Genomic DNA, 13,319 nt, shown 5'->3' with positions numbered 1-13,319 from the left:
GTATTGGGTGAAATTTAAAATTTATATATCAGCCGTTTTGAAGCTCCCTGCCGTTTTTTGCATTTTAGACGCTGACTGGCTGTATGGATTAGTTTGATAAACATTTTTTTCGCATTTCAGTTCTATCCTTTATTGATATGATACAGTCATGATACTTGGCAAATGATAATAACCATAAATTGAAAATCCATTTATAATTTAAGATTCACATATAAGCAATCTCAATGATACATTTAAAAGAAATTCACTTTTTCATCTCCTGGGAATACGGTAAAAAGTCCTTATTGTACATTATCTGATTTTACAAGATATATCTGTTTGGAAAATACATTTAATGTCTTATCATTTAGTACATCTTTGAAGACATTTAATGCATGCAAAATAAAATGAAAAACATCTAAAGTGCTTTAATCAGGAATTCTGTTTTAAAGAATACATGATACAATTTTAATTTCAAATTATTCTACTTTTCAATATGATTCTGGAAATCGATTCGAAATAATACGATGTGCAGCCAAACAACACGAGATCTGAAACACTAAGGTCTTAATGACACAGAACGTACTATGTAAGATGTTGCTTCAATTCTTTTTGATTATTCCATACGTTCTCACTTTTCAAGAATACCGAAAATCCCAAGTTCTGTGTCCTTATGGAAACAATATATACAGAAATGTGTTAACTCAGAGTCTAGTACAGTGTGCTGTTGTGTGTGCTGTTGATGTCGGTCTCTGTAGCAGATTTATATATAAGGACAAACAGTGCCTGTTACACACGGACAAACCTGCGGTTTCGTCGACTATTCAGACTACGGACAACTGGAGTTTGTTTTTCACCAAACATAAAGGTTTGCTTATATATGCTCATGTATCGCCTTACGTGCATGTTTGTTTCAAAAAAATTCTACTATTGTCTTGAAATTTAAAAAAAACTCCTATTATTCTTGAACAATTAGAAATCTTCAGTTTTGAAATAAATTATCGCAGTCAAATAGAACGTTGTTTCGCATTTGTAAATTTTGTTTCCCGTTTAACACTTATAGCTTTAAGCAGGTCGTTAATTCTCTCTGATGAACTGTTTCACTCTTTTTGTTAACCGGGGCTAATTACTGCTTACCCTATATAGGCTATGGGATTTGATTATTGCTGTTACGTATTTTTGTCCTTGTTCTTTAGTCTTTTTGGTTTACAGGTGTATCATGGCAAGCGTTCCACTTCTTAATATTTTTATAGTAAATAAAAGTCATGGCGAACTAAACATTCATAATAATATAGAAATTAAATATAAAACAAAAATATTTCATGTTCATTTTTGATTCATCTCAATAATTTTGTTATATCATTATAAACAAATAAATGAAAGTGTGTATAAAAAGGAGATGTGGTATGATTGCCAATTCGACGATTCTTCATAAGAGTCCAAATGACACAGAGATTAACAACTATAGGTTATCGTACGGCCTTCAACATTGAGCAAAGTCCATACCGCATAGTCAGCTATAAAAGGCTCCGAAATAACAAATATAAAATAATTCAAACGAGAAACTAACGGCCTAATTAATGCACAAAAAGAACGAAAAATAAATTTGTAACACAGTAACAAACGACAACCACTGAATTACAGACTCCTCATTTGAGAGAGGCGTATAAATACAGATCGTGGCGGGGTTAAACATGCCAGCGGGATCCCAATCCTCCCCCGACCTGGGACAGTAGTGTAACAATACAACATAAGAACGAACTATAAAAATCAGTTGAAAAAGGCTTATCTAGTATATTAAATGACTCTACCATCCAAAGCCAAATACCTCCATATTTTGATAATATAGAACCACCTATTATTTCGTATTCTTTTAAAAAAAAACAGCAAAAGTTTAGTTTTCAATTATACGTCAGTTACATCAGATGTCAATATAGAAAATAATGTTCCTTCCACTTGAGATTGTGAAACATCTAGTTTAAGATATGTTCCCTATGGTCATGTCCTTACAGGAGACCTCAACATCGTCGAAGACCGTGAGGTCATAACTTTTCTTAAGAAAGGACCGAAATATCGTCCTCCATCTAAAATAGATTGGAAACAGTGTCGACAGATCATTAAAGACGATCGTCTGTCTACTGTAAAAATTGGTGTAAACGTGAAAAATCTGATAAAAAATCTCTAAACAGTTATTTGAATAAAATTATGAATACTGTTAATATTCGTATATCTTATTTTGAAAACAATTCTGAAATTAGTAATAGGGTCCATGATATTCCCATTTCCAGAATAAAAAAATAAACTCCTAGTACTCGCAAAGCGGTTTGTGTTCGTACCGGCAGACAAAGCAGCAAATAATGTAGTGGTGGTGTGACGCATATACTACACGGAAGTTCTCATAAACGAAATTACAAATTCATCTACATTCAGGTTCGTACGCTCCACAGAGAGTCAAATTGTAAACAAGCATATCACTGCCACTACCCAGCTTAAGGCCTCTTCCGACCATTTGAAAGTCCCTACTATGTACTGGTTACCTAAATTACACAAAAAACCATTTAAATTCCGTTTCATCTCCGCATCTAGTAAGTGTTCTACTACTAATCTATCAGTGCTTCTAACTACCTCCCTTACTACTATCAAAGAACTTGTTATTAACTTTTGTAATAAAGCTTATGAAAATAATGGTATTAATTATTTTTGGAGGGTTAAAAATTCTTTAGAGGTTTTAGATAAAATACATGCTTTTGATGGTCCTTTTAATTCTGTTGACAGTTATGATTTTTCTACTCTCAATACTACACTTCCACACAATCTTATCAAGAAAAAGTTTTCATATTTAATTAAATGGTCTTTTGAAAAATCTCTTTACAAATTTATTTGCTGTAACTCGTTTAAAGCTTTTTTCTGTAACGAAAAAGGAACGTATGCTAGATACACTTACTGGAAATGTGAAGATATGATTGAAGCTTTAAATTTTCACCTGGACAACATATATGTACGTTTCGGCGATAGAGTGTATCGACAAGTAGTAGGTATTCCTATGGGCACTAACTGCGCCCCTTTAATAGCAGATTTATTCCTGTATTGCTATGAATCTCAGTTTATGATCAAACTCAGTAAAGATACGTCATTGTTACATTTGGTTGATACATTCAACAATACCTTCCGTTATCTAGATGATATTTTTTCGTTAAATAATCCAGAGTTCTCTAAATATACTATCGAAATTTACCCAATAGAACTTATTTTAACTAAATCTAACATAAACAGCAGTAGTTGTCCTTTTCTGGATTTGGACATTTCTATCTCTAAAGGAAAACTCCATACGAAAATTTACGACAAAAGAGACGATTTTTCATTCCCTATTGTTAATTTTCCTTTTTTAGACGGCGATGTTCCTTTGGCTCCATCATACGGTGTATATATATCCCAACTCGTTCGTTATGCCCGTGTGTGTAGTGATGTCATAGATTTTAACGAACGTAATCAATGCATCACTGGTAAGTTATTAAATCAAGGATTTCGTTACCATAAATTACGTAAAACTTTTGCTAAGTTCTTTCATAGATACAAAGATTTGATTAGTAAATTTGGCTGTACTTGTAGGAAACTGATTAAAAAATTAAAAACGGGTATTTAACATCCTAAATTTTACGGTAATATTGTACTTAAAGCGCGGAAATCACTATGTGATCCGTGTAAACTCATCGAACCTTTAAACAAACTTATTAGTAAAGGTTATCTTACCGATGTTGTAATTAGATCTTTGAATATAGTTTACATTGGCACTAATATCGATTTTGTCATCAGCAAATTAAAACATAACTAAATTTGTATTTTTTTTCAAGTGGGATGTATAAAGACACACCCACGTTCGTTTAGATCTATAAAGAGGTTAAACTCCTAACTATCCTACTGTCTGTCGATACATTTATTTTTGGCATTGCACTGGTCATGTCTTCTTTGACTGTCCATGATGTTAAAATACTAAATCCCTGGGATGTGTTTTAATTGATTTTAGTCTCTGATGCAAGATTTTTTATTATTAATTGTTTTGGCTTTTAACTAGCTGTCAGTAACTGCGAGTACTCTCAAATCGTACTGTCTTGTTTATTTGACCTGTTGATACTAATTGTTTTGCTTTTTTGTTATTTAATGTTATTCAGGGTTATATCTGGTCTATATACCAGCTTTGATAAGTGTTTGGTATAACTATAAATTTTCACTTCGTACTATGAACATCAAAATTATTTATTTTGTAAAAATATTTCCTTTCTCTATTGGTACTGTACACGTATACCTAACAACAAAATTATTTTCATTTACCTGTGTTTAAAGTTATTGCAAATGGCTGGTATTTTTGTTCGAACATATTGTTTTTCTTTAATTGTGTAACATTTCTTACCGATATAACATGTTACTTTTATTATTCTTCCCTTAGTTTATTTATTTTGTATTTACATTGTGTCATAGGTCAAATTTATTTGTTCAGTGTATGTTCAATGGTTTTAATATGTCCTTTGATTGAGTTAAGCTATTTCAGTTGATATGTTATAGTGTGTCTTTCTATGTTGTGATGTTACACTATTGTTTCAGAAAAAGGGTGAAGGTTTGGTACCATTTAAACGTTTAAACCCGCTGCATTTGTTTGCACCTGTCCTAAGTCAGGAATCTGATGTTCAGTAGTTGTCGTTTGTTGATGTGGTTCATAAGTGTTTCTCGTTTCTCGTTTTTTATATGGATTAGACCGTTGGTTTTCCCGTTTGAATGGTTTTACAGTAGTAATTTTTTGGGGCCCTTTATAGCTTACTGTTCGATGTGAGCCAAGGCTCCGTGTTGAAGACCGTACTGTGACCTATAATGGTTTACTTTTATAAATTTTGACTTGGATGGAGAGTTGTCTCATTGGCACTCATACCACATCTTCTTATATCTATTAACTCATCAGATGGACATAAACAAAAATATATCCAACAAAAGCACAGAGTGGACGTGGCGGGGTACTTGTACATCCTAACACAAGAGGACACTAAGTACAGATCTGAGAGTACTCGTAATTACTGACAGCCAGTTCAAAGCCAACAACAGGCAATAAAAAAAAATCATGCATCTAAGATTAAATTATCAATCAGTATACATCCAACATCCAATGGATTTAATGTAAAGACGTCATAAACATTCAGAGAAAAACATGATCTTGTGCAATGACTACATACAGATATCGACAGATTGTAGATCCTTGAAAGTGCATATGTATATAACAATAATATTTAGTTTGCTTTTAATTTACTTATAACGAGTCGAAATCAACATTAATACCAATAAAAAAACAGGATTCAAAGATCTAATTACAGTGTTGAATTGGTTTCCGTTTAGAATAAGTTTATTTTAAAGATCCATAAGTTTACCAGGATCGTTTCTAAATTTCCGGGCACCGTAAACAACAACTCCGTAAAAATAAGGATGTACTATCCCGATTGAAATAAGATTTCTATTAGTACAACCAAATGTCCAAACCAAATCTTTGTATCTATGGAAGAATTTAGTAAAGGTTTTAAGTAATTTGTGGTAACGAAATCCCTGACTTAGTAATTTACATTAAAATCTATAACGTCACAACAGACACGGGCATAGCGAACGAGTAGTGAAATATTAACACCGTAAGATGGTGCCAAAGGAACATCACCAAAAGGAAAATTAAAAATAGGGAACGAAAAATCGTCTTTTTTCGTAAATTTTAGTGTGGACTTGCCCCTGTAAAACTGAAATATCTAAACCAAGGGAAGGACAGTTATTACCGTTTACATTTGATTTATTTAAAGTAAGTTCTTTTGGGAAAATATAGGCAGTAAATTTAGAAAATTCTTGATTATTTAACGAAAAAAATATCATCAAGACAACGGTAAGTGTTTTTGAATTTATCAATTAAATGCAATTTAGACGGGTCTTTATTGAGTTTGGGGATACACTGTTATTCATAACAGTAAAAACAAGTCTGCTATTAATCATATATATATATTTATATATATAACAGGGCGCAATAAGTTACCATAGGAATATATACAACCTGTTGATAAAATTTGTTGCCGAAACGTACATACATATTATCAAGGAGAAAATTCACAGATTCAATCATCTCATCACACCTCCAGTAAGTATATATAGCATATTTACCTTTATCATTAGAGAAGACGGCTTTACATAGCCATTCAAGTTTATAAAATATATTCGATGTTTTTTTTTTTAATTTGAAGTATTGTATGAATTTTAAAGACAGGCGAAAGAGAAACGTCGAAATTGAAGTTTCGTTGTATCTGTAGTTTATAATTTGACACATCACATAGGAGCGACGATTCTTGTACCTGTATACAAATCTCCATGTAAATATTTTTATATGGAGATTGAATCATTCTTCGCACAAACAAATTTCAGAAAAAAGAACCCGTCGTCAATCCGTCCACTAAACGGGGTGGAAAAATTTTAACGAATAAAATCTAACACTGTTAGTTGATATTTTACCATCAATATCGCGCAATATTACCGAATTTTACAATTATAGGCCACTGTAAGGTCTGCAACCAATGAGAAAATCCCATACTGTATAGTCGGAAATAAAAGGATCTGATATGAAAAATGGGAAAAAATTTAAACGTGAAAACTATTTTCATAATTTACGAAAAACAAATATGACAGACATGAACCAACGTCAACCACTGTACTACAGGTTCCTGACTTGAAACAGTCACAAACAAAATGTGGCGGGTTTTAACATGTCTATGAGCGCCCAGTTTTCCCCATCCACACATCCCTTACCTTGAAAAGTGATGTAACAGCACAACATAAGAACTAACTATAGATTATTAGTCAGTACACAGCCAACGCATTTAGTGTAAAGAAACCCATGACATTGTGCAATGCCAAAGTATAAGTTAAAGAGTTGATCATGCTTTGTTTCATAAAAAAGTGAAAAACGTAGATACAAGTATCTTTTCGTAGGGAGGGATAAATCCTACTTAGTAAAAAATCACTCTGATTCAAACAAACTGACATTATCAAGACTCTTATTACCTGGATTGTATTTACATTAGCAACACGACATGTGCCACATGTGGAGCAGGATCTGCTTACCCTGCCGGATCATCTGAGATCAATGTCAGTTAATGGTGGAGTTCGTTTTGTTCAGTCTTTATTTTTCTATGTTGTGATTTATGTACTCTTATTTATCTGTTTGTCTTTTTCTTTTTTAGTCATGGCATTGTCAGTTTATTTTTGACTTGTGAGTTTAAATGTTCCTCTTGTATCTTTCGCCGCTCTATTAATTGTATCGACATGATATAGGATCATGAGTTCTCATAACTGCACACATATAGCTTTATAAATTGAGCTATGTTTTAATTCTTCAAAATGAAAATCAATGTTAGTAAACGATAAAGACAACAGTTAAAGATTTTTCTGCTGTGTTGTAACTTGAACAATAATTAATGTTTTCATTTATGTTTGTTTAAATGTGGTTATCAATATCGAAACAAATTCAGGAAAATATACTTGCCACAAAAAGAAACGATACCCAGATTTTATCAAAAATATTTATTTTATTTTTCAATAATGTTATTTTAGTTTTGTACTTTATAGAACAATAACATAAAAGCATACAAACTTAACGAAGATAACAGATCACAATTAATTTTCCTGATTGCACGGAATGTTTGAAGATGTCGTTTAAGAAACAAAACAGTTAAAGAGTTTACATCGCGTATGAACACCTCTTGCGTTGATAACAGCACGCAATCTACGACGCATTGATCAAATTAAAGGTAGAATAAATGCTTGTGGAATATTGTTCTACTCTTCCAGCAAGGCGGCTTGTAGCTGACTGACTGACTCTGGTGGCTGATGACATCTTCGAACATGTTTGTCAAGTTCATCCAATTAATCTTCAATGGGTGATAGATCTGGCGATAAAGCTGGCCATGGAAGAATGTCAATGTTATTCTGCTCAAGATATTTTGTGCATACACGTGCCACGTGGAACATAATATTGTCCTCTTGAAAAGTATGCCGATTTCCATGCCTTGCAATAAATGGTTGGACAATTGGATAGAGAAATTTCGTCAAGATAACGAACTCCAGTTAGACTTCCGTGTATAACCTTCAAGTCAGTGCGTCCACAATGCGTGGTTCCTGTCCAAACAATCACACCACCACCGCTAAAGCGGTCACATTCATGCACACACGAGTCTGCATATCGTTCATTTTGGCGTATGTAAACTCTCATTCTGCAATCACTTCTATGTTACCGATAGTTTGACTAATTTTGGCCACCTAACACAGATCCAATACAAACGTGCATTTGCTCAACGTAGGCGTGCAGTCCGATTACGTTGTTTTAGAAAGGCATCTTCTACTGGACGTTGTGAACGCAAACCAGCCTCTCTTAGCCTATTACGAACAGTTTGGGCGGATAGTATTGGTTTATGCATTCTAGGTTGGTGCCTTGCATTAATTGTAGCTGGCAAAAGTCGATCCATGAGATGAGTGAATATTATTCGACGGTATTGACGTAACGTCGTTTGTCTTGGACGTCCACTACGTCTTCTGTCATTAGAGGACCTAGTCTGTCTTAAGGACATACGATATAGTTACAGGGGAATTAATGACGTTGCTAACGTAAAATTTTTTTTTGCGACGTCAAACTGTGACATATCGATAAAAGATTCATTTTTCGACTGTTTTTTTTATGTTTTAAACTGATTTAACTTGAAAACTAGTACATGGACCCCGGCCCTCTTTTTTAAAATGGCATAAGGTTTGATTACTTATGAAGATTATTTGTACCAATTTTAATGAAAAAGTCAACATTGAATTTTTTTTGAATTTAATAAATATACCGCAAAAATGACGTTTTTTTTATTTAAAATCCTGAAACTTTGTTAAAAATTTATTATTTCCCAAGAACAGTTGTACATATTAAGAGAATATTTATGTAAAGAAGATTTTCATAATGTTTCTACAAAACTCCGTTTGTGTTAATCTGTTGAAATAAAAAAGTTAGGTGTATCTATCCACAGGATAGAAATGTCAAAATAAACGAAATTTTGAGTAAATGTCTAAAATTGCGACCCCTTTTATCTCTTAAAGTAGCACATGGAGGTATTTTTTTATTACATATTTGAATTGCTTAGATGACAAATAGCTTGTATGCAAATTTTCGTAAAATTCATCATGGGATCAAAACTGTATCGTATGCCCTTGAAAGACTCAATAGTCGTTTTGTCAATTTGAAAACACCAACGTTGTTTCTGACGTCAATATGACGCATACCTGCTTGAACCTTTACCGCTGCTCTATTACGCTCATTTTTGCATAGGCGAGGCATGTGAAACCTTTTTTTTTCTGTTAAATTCAATCACCTTTTGTTTACCTGTGTTTACCGGATATTCAATCATAGGATCAAAACTGTATCGTATGCCTTTAAACGACTCATTAGTCGTTTTGTCAATTTGGAATCACCAACGTTGTTTCTGACGTCAATATGACGCATACCTGCTTGTACCTTTACCGCTGCTCTATTACGCTCATTTTAGCTTAGGTGAGGCATATGAAACCGGCTTTTTTCTGTTACATTCAATCACCTTTTGTTTACCTGTGTTTACCGGATATTCAGTCACCCTCATTAAACTCAAAATCCGTGTTCGAACGACATAAATGTGAATCCGCTCAAAATAAAACAATACGCAAAAATGACGTTATATTCCGGTAAATCAAAAACAAACGTGCAGTAACATACAGACTAATGACTGTTTTCGAACATACATTTAGTGGCAATAAATGATTTTTTTGTAATGAAAATTATGAGCTAAAAAGATTTGGTAGCCTTGCTTTTTTTGGCTAGTATATATGCGGTAGATACATTGTAATGTATAACGCAATCAGATCTACCAAAGTATGAAACTCCAAGGTGCGAGATTCTTTATAATATAATATGGTTTATTATTATATATAAAAAGTTTCTAATTTTTTTAAGTTGCAGTATATTTTTACATTTACTGAATACCTTTTTAATCTTCTTGAGATATGGTGAAAACACCTAAATGACATTTAAGGGAAGACATCAGGACATGGGTTGCTGGCTGTAAAGATGGTTTTGTGTCACTGATTACAACATCTTTGTTTCCTGTCTTTTTCTCGTTTAATTCTGTCAACTTATGCCTCTAACAATCGACTTTTTAATGAGCAACACGACAGGTGCCACCAGTGTATCAAGAACTACAAACTTATCTATCATAAGCATAAGCTTCGTATGACTCACCCTTTATTTTTCGTGTAATGTTTTCTATGCGGTTGTTGGTCTTTTCGTCTCTATCTTCTTGCAAATGGTATGACCGTTTGTTCTTTTTCCTCGTGTATTCTTATCTTGCCAGTTACGCAACTGTCCACCTAAATTGAAAAAATGGACAAAACGGACTTAACAGTAAAATGTTGGCTATGCTGAAAACAGATTACTACGCTTTGGGTGGGTATAAAGAGGGGGTTATTAAATAAATGTGTTCTTTTTAGAATAAGTAGGAATTACACGACATGTTCATGAAAATATTTTTCAGAATGTGACCTTCCTGGATATGATTATGATATTTCTTCTAGAATTTGCTTAAAGTTTAATTCCACACAGCTTGATTGGTATGATGCAAGACAACAATGTATTGCTGAAGGCGGAGATCTTATAACGGTAGAGACAGTCGAAAAATTGTATTTTCACAACACAAGTTTAAATAATTGTAAGTCGTTATTTAACCTAAATAAAATATACACTTACGAGTCGAGAATATTTCGAACTTTGAAAGCAAGAAGAAAGCGAGGATAGTTTTATTACCAAACCAAATATCCTATGTCGAAAGCAGTGAGAGAGCTAGTAAATGGGATCAATTGAAATTTTCTTTTCTTTTATCATTTTCATTTTTTTTTACATTGCAAGTTGTTTTCTTTGTTTTATAATTATCATTAGAACTGACACTGTTTTAATGGCAATCACAAGCAGATAAATTGATGACTTTGTTAATTTTTATTTTACTTTTTGTTAATATCTGATTTGAGTTACATGTAGGCTGACCATATTCGTACAGTATACGTTTATAGCACATGTTTATCAATCCATTTGAACGAATTAGGAAAGACAACTCCAGAATCATATATACAATTTGCGAAATAAAATACCACTAATATTTGTTCTTTTCTACTATTGTATCTAATTATTCTTATACGTTGTTTATATGCATTTAACATGATGGATAATCTTAGCCATTTAAACATTAAGTAGATAAACTATTAGATTGTTTTATCTTAATTCAGGTTCCACGTCGCAGTTTTATTGGATCGGACTGATCAATGGTACCTGGACGTCAGGAGAGTTATTTCAGGATATCTATGGTCTTGGACCTACCGATATCCGTATTGCACCGATTTTTCCTGGAATCTGTGGCCGACTCAGGTTCTCACCCGGGACTGCTAATATGATGTATGATACAAACTGTAATTACGTGAAAGAATTCGTGTGTGAGCTTAACATTTCCATTTGACTTTCTATAAATAAGAAAATATGAAGATAATCATTTCATATTTTGCCTGAATAGATAAGATATGTTATAAATTGAAAGTTATTTCAGAACATATTGTTTTTGTTGCTTTGATGACAAAATACTAAGTATCTAGTTGAGGTGTTAAATTTTACAGGGACAATGACTGTACATCAAACAACATCTCATCAAAGTTTCACTAGGTCCAATAAGCAATTTTACTGTAAATAGAAAAGAAATCAGATGTTGCATACTATTGCACTAAGAATGCATGTACTCTAAAAGATCTTTGGATTGCGTTTAGTATCAATAAAAGCAACAGTAGTATACCACTGTTCAAAAGTCATTAATGGATTGAGAGAAATTAACCCGGATTACAAACTAACTCAATGTCTGGTTCCATTTTCCCGTTGGTTTTAAACTGACGAGTTATGATCAGTTATCCTAAAGCAAGGACGTATATTTCGGAATAAAATATGTTGTTAATATTTGAAAAAGTGGTTCCATAGAGCAAATTGCAGACCATGCAATATGTTTTTAAATTAAGCATGTTTAGAGGGATGGAAGATCCAGTTCTTCATCTGTTATTGAAATTCCACATTAACTTAAATTAGAAGTATTATTGTTCTTGACTTCGTTTGTGTTGTGAATTGACAATACTTCTTTATAATTCTTTTATCTCGCAGTTGATGCACTGTGATAAGCAAACAAAACGATAGTGTTTGGGGCTTTGTCTGCGGAGGTTACAACATACTTGTCAAAATTCTATATATTATATACATGAAACGTTTTATTTAATCAGATGAAGTTGATATGTAATTTCAATGTTTTATTATCTTCTTCCTAAACATTCAATATTCTTTTGTTTAAATTTTTTTTCTTAACATTAAAAAAACTTTCAGTTATATGATGACTGTCTGGGGTAATGTGTATTAGATCAATGAAATAAGATACAAAGTCAGTGATAACTGTAATGATTCTTCAAGTGTGTAAGGGAATATAGATATATAAATATATAAAAATATAAATGTAAATATCGGGATCATGCAATGTTCTGGAAAAGCCATCATGGACTATTCGGTTGTTCTGTCTTAGATAAAAAGTAAAAATGGTTTGATAAACACACTCATCATAGATACCAGGATTGAAATTTTATATTTGCGCCAGAAGCGCGTTTCGTCTACAAAAGACTCATCAGTGACGCTTGAATTAAAAATGTTTAAAAGGCCAAATAAAGTACGAAGATGAAGAGCATTGAGGACCGAAAATTCCTAAAAGTTTTGTCAAATACAGCTAAGGTAATCTATTCCTGAGGTAGAAAAGCCTTTACGTTAGTATTTCAAAATTCAAAGTTTTGTAAACAGGTAATTCATAACGTTATTGAAATATATATATATGTTTGTCAGAGTATAATTTGTGTATTGTGTCATGTTTATAATCTTTGGTTTGTTGGCTGTCACGCATGCGCTGGGAATGAATTGTCGTTGAAAAAAGTAAAGTAGACATAAACAGTTTCTCCTTTAAAGACGCATGTAAACAAAATACATATTCAAATCGAATCGTGGTGTATCAGTGGTGAAAGAACATGCAGACAGGAAGATTTACTGAAAGGTCGTATTGAGAAAGCAATACAAAGCATCCAGCATATTGTTACATACTTTTGGTCAGGAACGTGCAGCCTGGCTCGTAAAGAGATAAATTCATAGGTCACATTCGAGAAAATGTGGACGGAATTGGGGTTACGACAATTGGTACAACAAGGCACCA

General features: G+C 32.8%; 1 long non-coding RNA gene across 1 annotated transcript; it reads left to right on the top strand.

Moving 5' to 3' along the window:
• The first annotated feature begins 559 nt into the window (after positions 1 to 559).
• Positions 560 to 11,884, top strand: LOC127717812 (uncharacterized). The gene is made up of 3 exons (XR_007989426.1): positions 560 to 847; positions 10,584 to 10,757; positions 11,329 to 11,884. It is a non-coding gene; the product is annotated as an uncharacterized LOC127717812 (long non-coding RNA).
• The last annotated feature ends 1,435 nt before the right edge of the window (positions 11,885 to 13,319 follow it).

Source organism: Mytilus californianus, unplaced genomic scaffold (assembly GCF_021869535.1).
Source record: "Mytilus californianus isolate M0D057914Y unplaced genomic scaffold, xbMytCali1.0.p SCAF_1, whole genome shotgun sequence".
Lineage (NCBI taxonomy): Eukaryota > Metazoa > Mollusca > Bivalvia > Mytilida > Mytilidae > Mytilus > Mytilus californianus.
Note: the sequence above shows the minus strand (reverse complement) of the source record. Positions and strands in the feature narration are given on the sequence as shown.